Raw genomic sequence first — 15,581 nt, 5'->3', positions numbered from 1 at the left:
CAATGAACAGGTTGCACTGACCCACTTTAGCAAGACAGGGAGTCAGGTCCTCTCCTGCCGGCCCAGTGTTTTTCCACTGGCGTGAGGAGGAAGTCAGATGCTCTAATGACGTTTCTTAAATGCTGAATTACAGAAAGCAAAGTGCTGTCTTCACATCCCTGCCAAAGGCCTTCCAGATTGTTCCTGGAGTCCTAAACAAGAGAAGTTGGGGCAGCCCCCCATTGTGGGCCCCAGGGAAGGCGCGAGCCATGATTCTGAAAGGTCCCCAGAGTCCCAGGTTAGGTACCCAAGCAGTGAAACCCATAGGCTACAGAGCCTCCGTGGGCTACAGAGCTCTCAGACCAGGTTGGAGTCGGGGGGTGGTGGGGGGAGAAGGGGGTGACCAGAGGCTTCTGGGCTGACTTTTTAAAACCCACTTGTCACATTGGCATTAATCCTCTTATTAACAATCTCCTACCCTGGATAATCCGCACTGGCTCTAAGCACAGCTGGTGGGCACGAAGGCACCTCCGTGGGGCCCGACATTACCTCCACCGTCCTCTGTAGGGTGGGACCGTGGGCGGGCCAAGGCCAAGCCCCCAGTGGGTGCTCTCCTTACAGTGCTCACCAGCCATTCCAGTCCCCAGCACCCTTCTGGCTCCCTCTACCCCCTTCCCCTCCCCGGCCCCTCCTGGCAGCCAGCCTCAGCCTTCACCTCTCATCGATTCTCATATTTAAGGAAAATCCATTTGCTTGATTCAGAGTAACTGAGTCATCGTGTTCAGACAGAAAGCACTTACAAGGTACGCACTTGGCAGAGGCCACTCTGGGCTGGGTGGGGCCCTGTTTCTTTTCTTCTTCTTTTTTTTTTTTTTGGCTGGTACTGGGGTTTGAACTCAGAGCCACATGGTCGCTCTACCACGGATCCTATATCTTAACCAAACATTTCTCTCCGCTGCTCTGTCCTGCCCAACTTCTGTCTTCAACCCCCTGCTTGCCACCCACTGCAGACCGGCTTCTCCTGCCTCCTCCCTCAATCTAGCCCACACCACCCCCACCCCCACCCCGTTTGCCCACAACTGTGAGTTCTCTTTGGAGGTCAATGCTGGGGATATTGTGTTGGAGCAGGGACAGAGAGGATTAAGTGACCAGCTACTCACATGCAGGATAGAAATACTGACCTTGTGATGGAAAATATTAATGTGTGTGTGTGTACACATGGACAGTGGTCCATTACCTTTTTTTTTTTTTTTTTTGCTCAAGGCTGGTACTCTACTGCTTGAGTCACAGCTCCACCTCCAGGTTTTTTGGTGGTTAATTGGAGATAAGAATCTCATGGACTCGTATGCTCAGGCTGGCTTTGAACTGGAATCCTCAGATAAATAGTTAGGACTATGGACATGAGCCACCAGTGCCTGGCAGGAAAAGATTAACTCACAAAATAAGAGTTAAGGGCTTCTTTCCCACTCTGGGTACCATGCAGAGTGCCCGCATTGCTGACCTGGATGGGCGTGGTCTGAGTGCCGCCTCACGGAGGGTGGGGCCGGAGAGTCACTGACGTCCACCTGCACCTCTCCTTCATCATCCTGCATCCCCGAGCCTAGGAGGGCCGGAACCTCAGCCATCCCACCCTCCCTGTGCTCAAGAAAGGATGGAGCTGCTCCTCCCCCCACCTGCCTCTTCTGTGTTCCTTTTCTTTGGCATACTGGAGTTTGGGCGCCAGGCTTGGCCAGGTTGATGATTTACCACGAAAGCCACACATCCCTAGCCCTCCTCCTCCTTGGTGTGTGTGTGTGTGTGTGTGTGTGTGTGCGTGCTGGCCCTGGGGCTTGAACTCAGGGCCTGGGTGCTGTCCCTCAGGTTCTTTTTCTCAAGAAGTCTAGAGCTCTACCACTTGAGCCACAGTGCCACTTCTGGCTTTTTCGGAGTAGTTTATTGAGGATAAGAGTCTCACAGAGTTTCCTTTCCCGGGCTAGCTTCTACCTGTGATCCTCAGATCTCACCTCCTCATTAGCTAGCATTATAGGCATGTGCTACCAGCACCCGGCTCTTCTTGGCTTTTGAGACAGAGTCTCATTAGGTAGCTCAGACCGACCTCAAACTGACAGTCCTCCTGCCTTGCCTCAGCCTCCTGAATGTTGGAATTACAGGTGTGCACCACCACGACTAACAACAGTTCTTCCTATGGGCCAGGCTTCCCTCTGCAGGCTAACCTGACTGGGGAAGCAAGCAGGGACTCCAATTAGTGCACTACTGAATGTCGGTTAGATGCAGGATTGTAGTCCTTGGTGTTCATTTAAGTGTGTGCTATGTTCCAGACACTATGCTGTGTGCTTGCTGTACTATCTCATTGAATGCTCCCAGCAATCTTACCAGAGGGAACTGTTACCATTCTACCCACAGTGAAGAAACGGAGGCAGCTAGAGGCCAAAGAACGTGTTCAAGTTATATTGGCTAGTAAAGAGAAGGCCCCAGCTGCTACTTTTAATCACTGTGTACAGAGCCAGGGTCTCACTTTGGGCATCATCCTGCAGCCCCCTCCACCCCTCCCAGAGGCAATCAACTCCCTTCGCAGAAGGAAATCCCCTCCCCTGATACACTGGCAGGCCTTGGGTGTGCACACATGCAGCCGTACCAAGGCGCCAACTCAGGGCCTAGGAGTTGTCCCTGAGCTATTTATTGCCCCTCAAGGCTGGTGCTCTACTACTTGAGCCACAGCTCCACTTCTGGAGTTTTGGTGGTTATTTGGAAATAAGAGTCCCATGGACTTTCCTTCCCCTCCTGGCTTTGACCAAGATCCTCAGATCTCAGTCTCCTCACTCAGTTAGCTAGGATTACAGGCGTGAGCCGCGGGTGGCGGGGAATCCCTGGGGTCACCGTGGTGTCCCGTTTAGTGTGGACATTTCCCATCTCCCTCCTGTGTCCCAGCCACATTATGCAGGGAGGACTCAGGCTCGAATCCTGCCTCTGCCCCCACGGCCTGCGGGAGCTGCCCAGCTCTGAGACCTCCCACGTTTGCTGCTCATGTGCGGGGGGGGGGGGGGGGTTCCGTGGCCCAGGAGTCCCTGTGTGTCACACAGCTCAGAGCATGCCGCACCTGATCCCGCCCGCCTGTCCCCTTGCTGCCCGGGGCTACGGAGGCAGGGGCGATCTGCCAGCCTTGCAGATGGCTGCTCACCCCAAGCCTTGTCCCAAGGTCTGGTCACTCTCTCTCTCTCCCTCTTCTTCCCCCTCTTCCCACTTTTTTTTGTGTGTGTGTGTGTGTGGCAGGAAGGGTCACTTACTTTATTGAGCACCAACTACTTGCTGGACATTTGTGGGGCTAGTCCTCTCCTCGGCAAGCAAGGGTTCTAGCTCATTCCGCAAGACCCTGGGGGCGGGTATGGAGAGGAAGAAGCTGGGGGCGGGGGGGGGGGGGAAGCCGGGACGCTCGGCCACCCACCGGGAGGACGTGGGAGCGGGGTGGGGGGGCCGGGCCTGGAAGTGGCGGTAGCGGGTCCCCAGCAAAGGAAAGGCTCGATTGTGCAAAGGCTTCCTGCCCTGCCCGCTCGGGCCCGGGCCGCGCCCCCCGCGAGCGGCCGGGGAGGCGGGGCGCGCGCGAAGGGAGGCAGGGAAGGGTTACGCGGATCGCTCTCCGGTGACAAAGTGTGGACGGGGCCCCGCGCCCCCCGCTTCCCGCGGGCTGGGCTGGCACCGGGCGGCGGGTAGGCGAAGGGGGGGCCCGGCTCCCCGGACCCCCCCCTCCCCCGGGACCCCGCTCCCCGCCCCCCCCGCGCGCCCCGCCCCCGCCGGCGTGTGCCCGGGGCAGCGGGTCTCGAGGCTCCGCCCCGCCGCCCGGCCCGGGGACGCGACTTTGTTCGGGATGCCGCCGCCTCCTCCGTACGGTGGGGCCGCGGCCGGCGGCGCCCCGAGAGCCAGGCCCGAGATCCGAGCGCGCCGCGGCCGCTGAGCCCCGTGCGCGGGGCCGTCACGACCCCTACCCCACGCCCCGGCAACTTCCCGCGCGCGGGGAGAGGACGCGGGGAGCAGCGCCGCTCCGGCGGGGCGGCGCGCGGCGCGGCGTGGATCCCGCGCCCCGAGCGGGCCGGCGTGCGGGTGAGTGGCGGGCGCGGCGGGGTCGGCAGCCTCACCCTTGGCGGGCTGGGACGGCGGCGTCCTGCGGGGCTCGGCCGGGCTGCAGTCAGTCCCGTCCCCCCCGGGGGACGAACACCAGTGCCCGGGATGGGATCGGGAGAAGCGCTCGGAAATAACCCGGAGATGCCAGCGGCGCCCACCCCCGAGCCTCAGTTTCCCTAGACGGAAACCTCTGCGGGGGCCCCGCTCCTCCGCACGCACACCGCCCACCGGCCTCGCTCCCCTTCCCGGGACCGGTCTCGCCCCCCTCGGGGCGCGCCGGGACGGCGGGGACAGGTGACCTTCCAGAAAACGTGCCCTGGGGTCCCCCCGGGATGCGCCCTGAAGCGCCCGGCCGGCCGCAGGGTCTCCGAGTCTCCTTGTCTGGCGCCTGCCCGGGGGCTCCCGGAGGAGGACGGGGAGGAGGAGGACGAGGAGCGCTCACCTGCGGGCTCCCTTCTCATCCCTAAGCCCCCCCCCCAAAGACAGGGGCCGGGAGTAACCGGGGGCGGGGGGGGGGCGGGCAGGAAGCGGGGCGCACCGGAGTGGAGCGGAGCGGTGGCTGGCTGGGTCAGGGCCCTCCGCCGCGGGGGCTCCGTGTCCCCCGGCGCCCAGCACGGGGCAGCCAGCCGGGGAGTGGCCGGGACGCCGCCGCCGCGAGGGGCGCAGCTGGCGCGGGCGGGGAGGGGAGCGCCGACCCGGGACCGCACGCCGCCCGCCGCCGGGTGTCTGGCTTCCTGTTCGGGGCTTGGGATGTGCCATTGGCTGGTTCAAATGCAACGCCCCGGAGCCTGCGGCCAGTTCTCGCTGCAGAAGCAGTGGACTAGCCACCCGGGGTCCCCCCGAACCCCACGTGTGTGCGCGCTGGGGCCGGAGGACGTCCACACCGAACGGACGGCTGTGCTTTCAAGATGCCGGTGGCTCCAACGTGCCTAGGCTTTATTTTCTTTTTTAACTCGGTTTGAAGTTTAGTTGGTGTATCTTTGGGCTGGCCCTGAAGCAGGAAAGCAGAGAGGGAATGGCTGCGAGTCTCCCCATTCGCTTCCCCCTCTGCCCCTTCCCTTCCTCCCCCCCCCCCCCTCTGTTTTGTGAAGGTGCTGGGGCTTAAACTCAGGACCTGGGCGCTGCTTCACTTTTTTACTCAAGGCTGGTGCTCTGCCACTTGAACCACAGCTCCACGTTCATCTTTTTGCTGGTTCATTGGGGCTAAGAGACTCGAAGACTTTCTCCTTCCTAGGCAAGAATCCAAGCCCCCTGAAGGAAGGGAGAGGCACAGCTGCAGAGCTGCTGCCTGCCTGCCCAGTCCTAGGGCCTTCTGCTTCCCACCCAGGCTCGCCCTCTGCGCAGATCGCCTCCTTGCACTCAGCTATTTTCTGTTCCTACTGCAACCATGGAGAGGGCTCAGCTGATGCTACTTAGCTGCTAGCAGCAAAGAGGAAGGGAAACACAGCGAGGGGTAAAAATACCTATCTCCTATGGAACCAGATCTAAGAAATGTGGCCAGCCTTGGCAACCACTTCATAGTTGTGTCTTAGTCTTATGGGGGGGGGGGGGAGTATTTCAAACACTTTAAGTTCCTTTATTGACTTGGGGGAGGGGAAATAACCCAACAATTTTTCAAGTGAAAAGTTCACCCCTCAGCATCTCAGGGAACAGTTTCCCCGGGCCTAATCAGCTCCCTCTGCCTCCTAGGAAGGCTGACTCAGATTTGGTTTCCTCCAAGGGGCCTGGGGTTTTGCTTCCCAGCTTCCTCTGACTCTTGGGACGTGAGTCGCGACAGGATGGCCGAGCCACAGGCCACCATGACTGGCCCATGGATGTGGTTCAACTTCTTACGCACGCCCTACGCACGCCCTGTGCCATTGGCGTGATGGGCCTCATCAAATCTATTTGCTCTACTTAATTTTAATGTGAGATGCACTAATATGCATGAAAAATTAAAGGCGCTGATGCATGTGCCTCCACCACAGACGGCTAAAACGAGATGTTTCCACTTCAGAGCACTAAAGATGGTTCTGATGTCCAATCTTCAGAGGCTCTGAAAGCTTTTCTAAATGGAATAGTTGCTTCACTTCCTTTTTGGATTGTCTGTTGCTGTTGTATAGAAACAGGGCTGTTTGTGTTGTGTGTTGATCTTGTACTCTGTTCTGTTTGTTTGTTAAATCTGGAAGTCTTTTTGGTATATGGATTATTTGAGATTTTTTTTAAAGACATAGAAACACGTCAACTGTGGATAGAAATAGTTTTAATTTTAATTTGTTTTTCTTACTCTGGCTGGAATTTTCAGTTGAGTGTGGATAGCAGTAGTGAAAGTGGACATTCCCATTGTTTCTCATCTTTGCGGATGGCTTCTCGTTTTGAGTCTGGCATTAGCTATGGGTTTTCCATAAATGTTTTTTAATGTGTGGTGAGAGTCTCCTGTTTCTAGTTTTCTGAGCATTTTTCTTGTAAAAGGCTGTTGGGCTTTTGTCAAATGCCTTTTGATTTTCCCACATAACTTGAGATAATCATATGGCTATTTTCCTCCTTCATTTTGGCAATGTGGTCCATTGAATCGGTTGTTTTTTTCTCACACTGAGCCATCCTTGCACTCCTGAGACAAATCCCATGGAAGGTTCTTGCACAAAGTTTTCTGTCTCCAGACCACTGGTAAAAGCACGTACAGGGGGCTGGGGATATGGCCTAGTGGCAAGAGTGCTCGCCTCGCATACAGGAGGTTCTGGGTTCGATTCCCCAGCACCACATATACAGAAAATGGCCAGAAGTGGCGCTGTGGCTCAAGTGGCAGAGTGCTAGCCTTGAGCAGAAGGAAGCCAGGGACAGTGCTCGGGCCCTGGGTCCAAAGCCCAGGACTGGCCAAAAAAAAAAAAAAGCACGTACAGTTGGTTGGGTTGATTCATGCTAATTACATTTTCCTTTATAATTACTGTATTTGAAACATTAAAAACCTTTTTGTTATGAACTGGGCACTGTTAACTCAAACCTGCAAATACTAGCTACTCAGGAGGCTGAGATCTAAAGATCGCAGTTTGAAGCTAACCCAAGCAGACAAATACAAGAGACATTTGTCTCCAATTAGCCATCAGAAAGCCAGAAGTGGGGTTGTGGGTCAAGTGGTAGAAGTGCCAGCCTTGAGCAACAAAGCTAAAATGTGAGGCCTTGAGTTCAAGTCCCAGTACTGACATACATAAAAAACATTTTTTATTATGGTGATATACATATACATATGACAGAAAATTAAACATTTAAACTCTTTTTAAGTTCATAAGTGTAGAAATTTTGTGGCATTAAATACTTTAAACCATGTAATCATTACCACCAGAGCATTTTATACCTTCCCAAACTGAAACGCTATACTCATTAAAGAGTAATTCCCACTCCTTATCTCCTCATCTCCCCAGACCTTCATTCTCCTGTCTATTGATAAATTCACGAACACTAATAACTAGAAAAGTCAGGGCTTCAGATCTTGGGGGGTTAAAAGGCCTTACCCTCCTGACTTCTCACAAATCTCCAACAGGTCTCTCATATCGGGACATAGCAGGCCCAGAGGTAGAGATAAGCTGATTCTGGTGGCCCAGAGGCCCACTACAAATTTGATTTTCCTCTAGTCTGGTGTTTCTCCATCTTGGTTACGCATTAGTATCACCTGGGGACGTTTTAAACATGACCTACTCCGGGGCCCTCCCCAGAGACTCTGCTTTATTTGGTTTGGAATACAGCTCCAGTAGCTGTTGTAAACTTCCCTTGGTAATTGTAATATACACTGTGAGGCTTAGAACTCCTCCGTGGTTGAGCTGATTTGCTCTCTGGAACCATTGACAGCTTTTAGTGATGCAGTTCCCTTCACATCTGGTCAGTGCTGATCCTTTTTACATCCCTTCCCTGATTTTTAAAAGATGTTTATAAATTGAGTAACTTCTGTCTAATGAAACTTTCCAAGTTGAAAAGAACCTTCAGTGTTCTACACTCTTCCTCTCTCCTCCATCCATTAGGTCAGGCCTCTTTAAAGCCTCGCTTCCAGGGTGCATCCAGCTCAGACTTCTCTGTTTCTGGGGAACTCCTAGCAACAGTGATCCGAAATTACCCTGTTTCCTAGCTGGACAGCTCTGTCTTTCAGAGTTCCTCCTTGTAGCAATCTGTCATGGTCACACCCATGACTCAACACATGGAAGAAAGATACCAAAAGGTTAGGACTGCACCCAGATCTATTCCCAAAGAAAGTGCGTAGCTGGTGTGTCTATGTGGCAGGGAGATATTCAAACTAAGCCATACAGAGTGAGTCTGCTTGCCTGAGAAATGTCAGCCATTTACTGTTTGGAAGTAGCTACTGTGTGTCTGACCTCATCTCCTCTTGGGCTCAGCAGCTCTATGTCCTTCAGATTTTTAGTAAAGATAAATGACATACTGGCGAGGTTCGTATCATCAAACAAGCCAGACTTGGAGTCACCACTCAGATCTTGATTTTGCATGTAGAGTCTGCTACATGACAACTATTTGGCAAGGATTGGCAACTGTAAACATAATTAGTGTCATTATTACTTAGATAGGCTAAAGACCATTTTAAAGATTCAGTTTCTAGCTGGGTGCTGGTAGCTCACGCCTGTAATCCTGGCTACTCAGGAGGTTGAGATCTGAGGACTGCAGTTTGAAGCCAGCCAGGGCAGAAAAAAAAAAAGTCTATGAGACGCTTATGTTCAATAAACTACTCAGAATAAGCCAGAAATGGTGCAGTGGCTCAAGTGATATAGTGCTAGCCTTGAGCACAAAGAGGCTCAGGGACAGCGCCCAGGTGCTGAGTTCAAGCCCCAGGACAGGCAAAAAAAAAAAAAAAAAAAGACAGTGTCTTCCCTTAAGAAAAATAAAATGACAGCCAAGAGCCAGTGGCTCACACCTGTAAGCCTAGCTACTCAGGAGACTGAGATCTGAGGATCAAGATTTGAAGGCAGCCCAGGTAGCAAAGCAAAGTCTATGAGACGCTTGTCTCCAATTAACCAGCAAAAACCAGAAGTGGAGCTCTGGCTCAAGTGGTAGAGCACCAGCCTTGAGTGACAAAGCCGAATGAGAGCAGAAGGCTGTGAATTCAAGCCCCAGTAGTGGCACAAAGTAAAAACAATAATAAAAATAAATATTAAAAAGGAAAGTAGGATGACAGTGTCTTTCTCACAGGACATTGTTTCCCAGGATGCTAGACTAGGGCGTCCTCCTCTTCTCGGGCCGCTTGCCCTCTTCATTCTATTCAGGATCCACGAAGAGTCCTCAGTTCCTCTCTGCTTGTGTCTGGAAATACAGAGCCCGGTTCCGAGCTCTATGGCACAGATTGTCTGGAGGCAAAGCAGTTGTTTTTTCTTCCCACTTGATATTGAAACCCTGAGGACTGGGCTGTCTGGGAAGGGGTGATCCAAGTCGGATTGGATTGTTTCTTTATGCTGCTTGTAGTTGAGTCACTTTTGTCTCATTATCCGATTCTTCTGGTAGACCTCAAGCGTAGAACAGTTCCTCAATAAATTATTGCTAAAGTCAATTTCCAACGCCTCTTTTCCCAGCTCATTGGTGCAGATAATTGGGTTGACTGAGAAGGAGTGAATGGAGCCTCGGTAGTGCCAAGGCACCAACTGTTCTCTTCCTGTTGCCTTGAACAAAGGAGAGACAGCTGAGGCGATGCACGGTTGAGAAGTCCCAGCCAGGACCTGGACCCAGCAGCTGCCTCCTTGTCTCTCCTCTGGGGGCGTGGGACTTCTGTCAGGTTGCCTGGTTGCTCCTCCTCCAAGCGTTGGAGGGGCTTGATTGTGGGGCACCTCACTCTGTTCCATGCTGGTTCTTGACCCCCAGACCAGTGTGCCCTCTGTCATTCCTTAGGCGCCATGGGCTTTACCAAGAGCCTCCCTGGCAAGGTGCGTAGTCCTCCTCCCTTGGTGCCAGGGGAAGGGATGAGGAGACATTAAAGGAACTTGAGTGTGTGTGTGTGTGTGTGTGTATGTGTGTGTATGTGTGTGTGCATGCATGTGCCAGTCCTGGGGCTTGAACTCAGGGCCTGGGTATTGTCGCTGACCTTTAATGCTAGTGCTCTACCACTTAAGCCGCAGCTCCTTTTCTGTCTCTTTGTTGCTTAATTGGAGGTTAAGCGTCTCATGGACTTTTCCTGCCTAGGCTGACTTCAAACTGTGATTCTCATATCTCAGCCTGTTGAGTAGCTAGGGTTACAGGCCGGAGCCACCAGCACCTGGCTAAAGGCACTTTCTAATGTAAAATATAGCAAGGTTGCTCTACAAGGTTTTATTTATTTATTTATTTGGCCAGTCCTGGGGCTTGGACTCAGGGCCTGAGCACTGTCCCTGGCTTCTTCCCGCTCAAGGCTAGCACTCTGCCACTTGAGCCACAGCGCCACTTCTGGCCATTTTCTGTATATGTGGTGCTGGGGAATCAAACCCAGGGCCTCATGTATACGAGGCAGGCACTCTTGCCACTAGGCCATATCCCCAGCCCCACAAGGTTTTATTTATTTATTCTGTGTGTGTGTGTGTGTGTGTGTGTGTGTGTGTGTGTGTGTATGTTGGTTCTGGGGCTTTGAACTCAGGGCCTGAGTTCTCTCCTCCAGCTTTTTTGCACAAGACTACCATTCTACCACTTGAATTAAACTTCATTTTTGGCTTTTTGGTGGTGAATTGGAGATAAGAGTCTCATGGACCTTCCTGCTTGGGCTGCCTTTGAGCCATGATCCTCAGATCTCAGCCTAAGTAGTTAAGATTGCTGACATGCGTCATCAGAGCCTGTGTTCATATCATTAACACAGTATATGCAATAACTAAGCAAGAAAGGTACTGGTATTCTCTTTTGCTGGTGAACAGTTCAGAGAGTTATCAAAGCTGCCCAATTAGTAGAGCAACTTGTGCTGCATGTCATGTAGGAAGCGAGGTATTGCTGGGAAATACCTTGAGTGAAAAAGTTAAGGATCAGTGCCTAGGCCTTGAGTTCAAGCCCCTGCACCGTTGTGCACACGCACACACACACACACATTTGGACACTATCATTTCATTTGTTAATCATTTGAAATTGTCTGTTTCTTGGTATATATGTAGAAATTATTGGAAAGTGAGAAAAAGTTTACCTGGAAATTATTTCCAACTATAATACATTTTTATGAAAATTAAATTTAAATATGAACACAGTGGACACAAACTTGAAATCTTACAGATGTTTAATGAAATCTTAATGCCATACAATGTAACCACATTTTGTACATACATATATATACACACAAACACAGAATTATGTTGCATTTTTGTTTGTTTTGTGCTGTTCGTAGGGTTTAAACTCCGGGCCTTGTACTCTGGTTTGACTTTTTCACTCAAGGTTGGCACTCTACCATTTGAGCCACACCTCTTTGTGTGGATAATTGTAGATAAACGTCTCACAGACTTTTCTTCTTGGTCTGGCTTTGATAATTGTGAATAAAAGTCTCACAGTCTTTTCTACTTGATCCGGCTTTGAATCGTGATCCTCAGATCTCAGCCTTCTGAGTAGCTAGGTTACAGGCCTGAGCCACCAGCGCCGAATCGTATGATGTTAGAGATTGAACCCAGGACCTCATATAGGCAAACAACGGTTGAGTGAGAGCATAAAATCCTGAGTTCAAGCCCTTGTACTAGCATATACTGGTATCAAAACAAAAGTATTTGAGGGCTGGGAATATGGCCTAGTGGCAAGAGTGCTCGTCTCGCATACATGAAGCCCTGGGTTCGATTCCTCAGCACCACATATATAGAAAATGGCCAGAAGTGGCGCTGTGGCTCAAGTGGCAGAGTGCTAGCCTTGAGCAAAAAGAAGCCAGGGACAATGCTCAGGCCCTAAGTCCCAAGCCCTAGGACTGGCAAAAAAAAAAAAAAAAAAAAGTATTTGAGGGGCTGGGGATATGGCCTAGTGGCAAGAGTGCTTGCCTTGTATACATGAGGCCCTGGGTTCAATTCCCCAGCACCACATATACAGAAAATGGCCAGAAGCGGCGCTGTGGCTCAAGCGGCAGAGTGCTAGCCTTGAGCGGGAAGAAGCCAGGGACAGTGCTCAGGCCCTGAGTCCAAGGCCCAGGACTGGCCAAAAAAAGAAGAAAAAGTATTTGAAAATTACTATTTTTTTTCATTCCTATTCATTCTTATCCGAGTTGTCAAACAGTATGAAAGAGTTAAGTTTTTTGCTTGTTCAGCTTGTTTGTTAGGTGGTGCCCTACCAGTTGAGCCATGTCTCCAGTTTAATTACTGCTTAATTGCAGATAGATTCTTGTATACTTTTTCTGCCTGCTTTGGCTGGCTTCGAGCTGAGATCCTCCAGGTCTCAGCCTCCTGAGTAACTAGGATTGTGAACCTGGTTTAAAAGGGTTGTGTGTTCAGTTCTGTTTCCCATTTCCTCCTCAGGATTGAAAAGCACCATCAGGCATGAATGTAGGCCTCTTGAGGGTGATGATCCATCAGAACTTCTCAGTAAACCTAGCTAGTGTGCACCGACCGACACGCTCCCCTTCCTTCCTCAGCCACCCCTGTGAAGTCCAGCTCGTCTGCAGTGTCCTCACCAAGATGCCGCTCCACCTCTGACTCATCCCTCCACGTCTCCTGGCTCACCCTGGCCAGGAAGAGCTCAGAGGCCAGTAGGGAGGTTCAGAAAGTGACCACAGGATTTGGGGGTGCTGTGGGAAGTCCGTGGGAGGGGCCGCTGCTGAGCTAGCCGTGGAGATTGTGACCATCCACCATCCACATCCAGCCGAGACAAAGGCCTCTATGTTTGGGCTGGCGGGCGGGGGCTGGCATGCGGACGCGTTCTGCCCAAGGCGGACCACAGCTGTCTGGACACTCAGCAGGGCTGGGAACACAGAAGTGGCCTAGCCAGCTCCTGGGACACAGTGGGAACCCAGGAAGCTTTGCGAGCCGATGGCATGGGTGTACAGGGTACCTGCCAGGGACAGGCCGGGTGGGCAGGGAGGAGTGCCCCGCCCCTTTGCATTTCTCTGACTGGCTTTGAGGACCCCCCCACCCCCCTTTGCTTCCTCTCCTTGCCTTTGGCTTGGTCTCTGCTGTGTGAGGCAAAAATTCCCAGCCTTTGTAGTCAGCCTGATTTGGGTTCCAACAAATTCGGGGACTTTCAGTTTTCTTCCTGTCTGTTTCCTACTCATTTCTCTTGCTTTTTTTTTCCTTTTTCCTCCTCTCCCTCCCCCCTCCTCCTTTTTTTTCTGTTGGTCATGGGGCTTGAACTCAGGAGGCCTGGGCACTCCCTCTACTGCTTTGGGCCACAGCACCACTTCTGGTTTTCTGGTGGTGGTTAATTAGAGATAAAAGTCTCACAGACTTTCCTGCCTGGGCTGGCTTTGAACTGCAATCCTCAGTTCTCAGCCTCCTGAGTAGCTAGGATCACAGGTATGAGCTACCATACCAGCACCCTGCTTTTCTCCTCTTTGTGTGTGCGCGCCAGTACTGGCGCTTGAACTCAGGGTCTAACTACTCTCCTTGAGCCTTTTCCCTCAAGGCCAGTGCTCTACCACTTGAGCCACGCTTCCACTTCTGGCTTTTTTTGGTGGTTAATTGGAGATAAGAATCTCAAGGACTTTCCTGCCCGGGCTGGCTTCACACTTTGATCCTCAGATCTCAGCCTCCTGAGCAGCTAAGATTATAGGCATGAACCACTGGCACCTTCCTTTTAAATTTTCTCATTTGTAAAATGGGATTGATGTTGTGGGCCCCATAAAATTGTGAGGATCTAGGTCCTAAAAGTGGGACTTGGCCTTCTATCCTGAAATCAGTGTGGCCATCCACCACCCCTCTTCGGAAGCCCGGGGTCGCTGCTCCCTTGTGATCGAACACCTGGTCTAGGCAGTGTCTACATGGGACAAGTGTGACAAGGAACCCGAGATGCCCCAAGCATTGGGCTCCCAGCCCTGAAGACTGTGTTTCTGGGTAGATTTATCTCCACAGAGGTGTTTATGCGCCAGATGGGGGAATGTCTCCCTGTCTGGGGTCACAGGGACAGAGTGGGAGGGCCTCTGGTATAGCCTCTAAGATGGAAGGTCCCTCAGGCCCCGCTAGGCTCCAGACTGCAGGCCCCTGGAGGGCCATAGGATTTCCTTTGGCAGTGCCTACCTATTATCTGGCTCGGGATGTTTTCCAGGGTATTATGAATAGCCCTGGCTTGGGGATGAGGAGCCGCAGGTGTGGCTGAGGCGAAGTATATTGGAAGGCGGGGAAACGTGAAGTGATGAACTTTAAGGCATATGGGCCAAAACATAGACAGGGGCTGTTTCCATGGCAACAGGACACCAGGGAGGGCTCAGCGTGGATGCTTAGGAGGCAGGGGCCTGACTTTCAAAACCCAAAAGAGCAGGGCACACTGGTCCATGGGCCGGCGCTCTTGTTTACTCCATCTGCCTCTGTGATGGTTCCTGGGCCGCTGTCCCAGCCCAGCCCTGGACCAAGAAGAGCACAGCCTGAGGATAGGAGTGGAAGGACATGGGTGTGTCCGTTCACCTGCAGCAGCTCCCCCAAACCCTGTGCTCCCACCAGATTCCAGACAAGAGGGGCGGAACCCGTGTCTCTTCTTTTCCTTAGTTCTGTGTGACGTGAGATGCGCAGACCTCAAGGGTCCAGCGGGATGGGATTTTGACAAATGTCTAGATTCATGTAGCTCCCACTCCAATCCACAGACAGGGAGTTTCTGTGAACCCACAGTTTTCTTCCTGTCTCTTTCATCAGTGACCCCCACCACTGGTTCACTGAGCTCATTTGTATCACCACCGTTTAGTTTTGAACTTCATATACGTGTAAAATGTTTTACTTTTTTCTTCGCGTCTAAGCTCAACTCAAAATAATTTTTAGATTCACTCATGTTCAGCTGGTGGAGTTTGTTTCTTTTCATTTCTGATGTGTGGATGTAGCACAGTTATTAGTTTATGGGAGATCCTCTAGTTGTCCTAAGGCTCATATCTATTAGATAATATCTGTTAGGATTTTGAGAGTTAAGATATGCTGGGGATGGGACCTGAAGGGAATCCTGGAAGTTTTGTTTCTCTCTCTCTCTCTCTCTCTCTCTCTCTCTCTCTCTCTCTCTCTCTCTCTCTCTCTCTCTTTCTCTCTCTCTCTCTCTCTCTCTCCAGTCCTAGGGGTTGAACTCAGGACCTGGGCACTTAGCTTTTTCACTCAAGGCTAGCACTCTACCACTTGAGCCACACCTCCACTTCCTGCTTTTTTTGTCCTTAAAGAGTCTCAAAAGGGCTGGGAATATGGCCTAGTGGCAAGAGTGCTTGCCTCGTATACATGAAGCCCTGGGTTTGATTCCTCCGGCACCACATATATAGAAAAGGCCAGAAGTGGCGCTGTGGCTCAAGTGGCAGAGTGCTAGCCTAGAGCAAAAAGAAGCCAGGGACATTGCTCAGGCCCTGAGTCCAAGGCCCAGGACTGGCCCCCCCCCCCAAAAAAAAAGTCTCACAGACTAGCCAGCCTAAGCTGGCTTTG

At 52.1% G+C, this 15,581-nt stretch overlaps 1 protein-coding gene across 1 annotated transcript in view; it reads left to right on the top strand.

Moving 5' to 3' along the window:
* The first annotated feature begins 3,791 nt into the window (after nucleotides 1–3,791).
* Nav1 (neuron navigator 1) overlaps nucleotides 3,792–15,581 on the top strand; it is a 230,739-nt gene continuing 218,949 nt past the window's right edge. Inside the window, exon 1 of the mRNA XM_048357254.1 lies at nucleotides 3,792–4,074. The gene's annotated coding sequence lies outside the window, so the exon portion shown is untranslated. The remainder of the gene's footprint in view (nucleotides 4,075–15,581) is intronic.

Source organism: Perognathus longimembris, chromosome 11 (genome assembly GCF_023159225.1).
Source record: "Perognathus longimembris pacificus isolate PPM17 chromosome 11, ASM2315922v1, whole genome shotgun sequence".
NCBI classification, from domain to species: domain Eukaryota; kingdom Metazoa; phylum Chordata; class Mammalia; order Rodentia; family Heteromyidae; genus Perognathus; species Perognathus longimembris.
The sequence above is the reverse complement of the archived record's forward strand: the minus strand, read 5'-3'. Positions and strand labels throughout refer to the sequence as shown.